A 5,130-nucleotide genomic window follows, 5' to 3' on the forward strand; every position below is an offset into this window, starting at 1 on the left:
TGAGCGGGCCCGGGACCGCCGTTCTCGGTCGGTACTCAACCTGGCTTCTCTTTGCTCGTCTGGCTCGGATAAGCGGGCCAGGGACTGACGTTCTCGGTCGGTACTCAACCTGGCTTCTCTTTGCTCGTCTGGCTCGGATAAGCGGGCCAGGGACTGACGTTCTCGGTTGGTCCTCAACCTGGCTTCTCTTTGCTCGTCTGTTTCCGCGGCTCGTGTTTCCCGCTTCTTGCGTGCTAGAACTGCGGGACTATTTATCGATCGTTTGTTGTTGGGCATAATAAATTAACTAATAATAGTAGAAATTCTTATAATAGTTGCAATTGAATTCGGTTATAAATATGAATCGTTGGGCACTATAATAAATAACAAACATTTTAAACCATTGGCAACCAATAATTATTATTATTATAGCTTTGAAACCCACGGTAACTATTTAAAAACAAAAAGGTCCATAAGTTTCAAAATATTATATAATTGATTGCCATGGGTAGATGGACACACCCGTACTATATCTGATCCTGTGCAATTCGTTGCCCATTAAAGACCTATAATTATAAACAACACTCATGGTAACCTTGGTAACCATAGTAACCATGGATCATGGTAACCTTAATAGCCATGAAATCTTGGTAACCTTAGTAACCATGGCAACCTTGGTAACCATGGTAACATGGACACACAGACACACTGACATACATTCATTTTTATATATATAGAAGATAATCATTTAATGTTGAAATTTTGACAAAATTTATGAAATTTAAAATTGAATAATTATTTTGTAGTTAAAAATTTATAAAATGTTCAACTTTTATATCTAAGGATTGAAAATTTAAATTGGAATTATAATCGTAATGGATATTATGTCATTATGATATGATTAATTTGAAAATTATTAATAATACTATAGATAAGAATACCTAAATATGTATGTCTAATATCTAGACTGACATACCGTCTCCGCTCAGAATCGTTTTTCTTATATAGTGATATTATATCATTGAATTCAAATTTAATACTATCCATTATACAGTGACCCACTTGTAACCTACCGTATAGCAGAGCGACATCCACTTACCCACCTTTTTAAATTTTAAGTTATCGAAAAAAGTTACTCTCATAGATCATTACTCATTAGACATTAATTAGGTAAACACTAAATAGGACTATTTGAATATAAGAAAAAGTAAACAACGTGCTTTAATAACTTTTCTTACATCATCCGAATTCAAATTGAATTTCATATTTTTAATTGTTAATTCACGTTATAATATTAAACAAAAAACCATATAGTATAATATCATCAGTAGTATGAAAATGTATGTTCTGCTGTATGATCCCTTGATTCCTTGATCCTGAAAGTCTTGATCCTTGATTGCGTACGTGTGTGACGTATATTTACCCCTCCACCTGAACCCGTAAAATAGTTTGGTACTATGCTAGAAATATAGGGGGGATAGTGAACTATATAGACTTTATTCACTCACTCGACCCTGAACTAAATCAATTATTAAAAACATATGTTCAACAAGGAGCGATTAAGTTTAATCTTAAACTCGAGGCTACCTATAATCGCCCCAACGTAGTAAACTCGTCAGAGAACCGGGCGTTTAAAACATCAGCGGTCGAAATGTTTGCAGAGAGTAACATTAGTGAGATTATAAAGAGGGCGTATGTTAATTTGTTGATCGAGAAAAATTAGTACAGTGGGAGAGGTAGCGGTTTCACCATGGAGTCAATAGATGGACTTTTACTAAGTGTATATTATAAATATACGCCAATGGACGGTTCGACGTATATACAATTAACAAGTTTACATAACACTAACTCCATCTTCATTTCCTTCCTTTTCGATTGCATAGATTTCCCTAGAAAATTAAAAAAACTGTTATTAAAATAATTAAATTAAATAAATAAATAAATAAAGTAACATACCAAATACTGCGTTATTCATTAATTAAAAAAAATCTTTTTCAAACTCATTATTTGCCTTCTCATCTCCGTGTTCAGGTTAATATATTTTGACAACCAATCCGACTGATCGAACTCCAAAACTCTGTCTACCAATATAAAAAAAAAAAAATAATGTTAAAAATAGTTAAAAATCTTATAAAATATAAATATTTACCTTTTCAACTATTAAACCATTCTCTATAGCCTGCTGTAGGTTTCTATAATGAACGATGTAATTTTCCTTCTTATCAAACGTTGTCATCAGTTTCAATACTTTAAACCACCGTACGGCATGTACTCTGACATCGGCCACCCGTACAAGTTGTTACCTATAAAGTATAAAAAAGATAAAAAAGTTTGAAAAATAAAAAATAAATTAAATATATTCTTACAATCCTGATATATAATCCACAATTTCTCCTTAGTCTTGTCATAACCCGGTGTCTTCACATTGTTCGCCTTCGCGTGCCGCATACACGCCTGCGCCAATCTACTACGAATACCTATTAAAAATATATAAGATTATTATATGCACATTTTAAAAATAAAAATAATATACTGACCAATGACCATTCTCAAACATCAATAACATCAGACAACAATGCCAACTTTTGACCATAGCGTCAAAACTAAGCCCGAGTGCGGTGAAATAGTGTGCTGCGTCCAAATTGTATGTTGACATACATAGATCACGGAAGTTTTCGAAAACATCCGCCAACAGCAACCATAGGCGGTACTACGGGGGTGGCAGAGTAGGCAACTGTCCCTCCTGCGAACCGTACCTGTATTAATACATAATTCCTTAATTCTCGGTTTCCTAACCTAAAATTCATGTTATTTTTTTTAATATAAGGTATTACTAGCCTTATAATTTGGACTAATATAGTAAAATATATATGGTTTTTTTTTAATTTAAATGTTTTTATTATTTATATTTATAATTTGTATTTACAAAATTATACGATGAGTAAATTGGAAGGGGATTTATTGAGGTGAAGGGGAAGTCACCAATTAACGACCTCCCCCCCCCCAAACATATAGTTAGATGGTTAAAATATTTTCTGGCCCCCCTGCCAAGAGGGTCTAGTACCGCCTATGACAGCAACACATCGATTTTCAAATATAAATCGGAATACTCACCCAACGTCTTACATCCAAAGTGGTCCCAGACCTCCTTCGCATGCTCAAATTCTGCCTCCTTAACCCCCGACTCGGTCAATGTACTATAAAAATCTCTCTTTCGTGGCAATACCTTATCGTTCAACTTATTCCAGCTACCGGTGTATTCATACGGGTATACCCCCTTCCGGGTTACGAGTGGCATATCTCCGACGATAAAATGTTTACCTGTCTCACGGAAGTTCTCAAGACCTATTTTTAACTTACCTAACCTATATTCCTAGCATAGTACCAAACTATTTTTCGGTTCGCAGACGACGATATTTCTACGAACCCAAGGGTCCTGACGATATTCTTCCGCGTCTTTTTCGCCCTAGCAGCTGATTCAGTATTCGCGGTTGAAATGCGTTTACCGTTATCCTCAGTAGTTATATAAGAATCTTAAAAAAATAAAAAAAAGCCTAATTAATATCAATTGAAAATAAATTTAAAGAATCGTGTATAATAAAATAAATATCATATAAAATCTTTATAATTTAACCTATCAAACGATTTGACAACCGGTGCAATGCCGGAATACTCCAACTATTACCCCATTAGAAGCGACAATTGAAATAATCGATACAATGCCGGAATACTTCAGCTATTATACCATTGATCGTTTTACAGACCACTTGATAAGTTTAAAATGAAAATTTATATTGTAAAATAAATTAAATTAAACTTATGATTTATATGAATCTTTAAAAATTATATTCCGTCTATAAAATAAAAAAATTAAATTAAACTAACCTGTATTAACGTCTTGAACTTCTTCATTTTCATATTCGTCCATAGCTGTCACACAAATATCATCATCGGATAGAGAAATGTCAGTCTATGGGCCAATTGCACCGTCTCTGATTAAAGTTAACCGGAGTTTAATCGTCCGAATTTGCTCGGTTAAATATCTGTTATCAGCTGATTGAGCTTAATCGAAGTTTAACCGTAGACGGTGCAACTGGCCCTATGTATTCGAACCACTAGCTGGTGTACCGGGAACAAAAATTTGAGGTGCAATCTGGATACTCCCCTGAGGTGTAATAGCTGATGGCACGTACTGTATAACGCTCTGTCTAACAATCGTTGTAGCAATCGGATGAACTGGTTGACGAGCGGATACGTCGACGATACCTTAAATTAGATATAAATAAATATTGAATGAATAGAAAAATAACATTTTATTAATACATACCATGAAAATTCTTTTTATGTTTGTTGAGACCTGTTTTATAAGAGAATGCCGATGGGCAAAAGGTACACGAGAACCGCAGACCTACATGTTTTTTTGATGGATTTTCAAATTATGTTTCCCGGTAAAATCCGATGAACATTGATTGCATTTAATTATTTAAACATATTGAGTTTGTTTAAGGAAAAAACGAAAAATATATTAAAATTTTAAAAATTTTAAAAATTAAACACTATTAAAAAACACGTATAGTGGTAAATGTAAAATAATAGTAAACAAATGTAAACGGTAAAATAATTATTTGGAGACTTTAAAAACACAGAGTGGAACACATAAAACGTTGTACGTACAGGTAAAGATATCTAGAACAGACTGATTCTATATCATTGACCGTTTAAATGTTTTAGGATTTTTTAGGTATGATAGCATTTTGTGGGGGATTCTGATATAATTGTATGTTATTCACTATATGTATTTTAATTTGTTGTTGTTGTTAAGCAAATAAGATATTTTTTAGTATAGATATTAGATTGGTTATTAATGTGTTATTCATTAAAAAGTATAATGACATTTCGTGGAAAGGTACTGATTTCATTGTGTGTTATTCAGTAATAGGTATTTTAATTTGTTGTTGTTAAGCGATTATGATATTTTGTAGTATTTAATGGTTATTAATGTGTTATTCATTAACAGGTATAATGTCATTTCGTGGAAAGGTTTTGATTTCATTGTGTGTGTGTGTGTGTGTGTGTGTGTGTGTCTGTGTGTGTGTGTGTTATTCACTAATAGGTATTTTAATTTCTTGTTAAATATAATATCTATAGAGT

At 33.1% G+C, this 5,130-nt stretch overlaps 1 long non-coding RNA gene across 1 annotated transcript; it reads right to left on the minus strand.

Annotated features, from left to right (window-relative positions):
- Positions 1-1,036: 1,036 nt before the first annotated feature.
- On the minus strand, positions 1,037-2,760 carry LOC107884433. Its single transcript, XR_003838886.1, has 4 exons — positions 2,517-2,760; positions 2,129-2,456; positions 1,936-2,060; positions 1,037-1,868 (listed from the first exon to the last, which is right to left on the minus strand). It is a non-coding gene; the product is annotated as an uncharacterized LOC107884433 (long non-coding RNA).
- Positions 2,761-5,130: the final 2,370 nt, after the last annotated feature.

Source organism: Acyrthosiphon pisum, chromosome A1 (genome assembly GCF_005508785.2).
Source record: "Acyrthosiphon pisum isolate AL4f chromosome A1, pea_aphid_22Mar2018_4r6ur, whole genome shotgun sequence".
In the NCBI taxonomy this organism is placed as follows: domain Eukaryota; kingdom Metazoa; phylum Arthropoda; class Insecta; order Hemiptera; family Aphididae; genus Acyrthosiphon; species Acyrthosiphon pisum.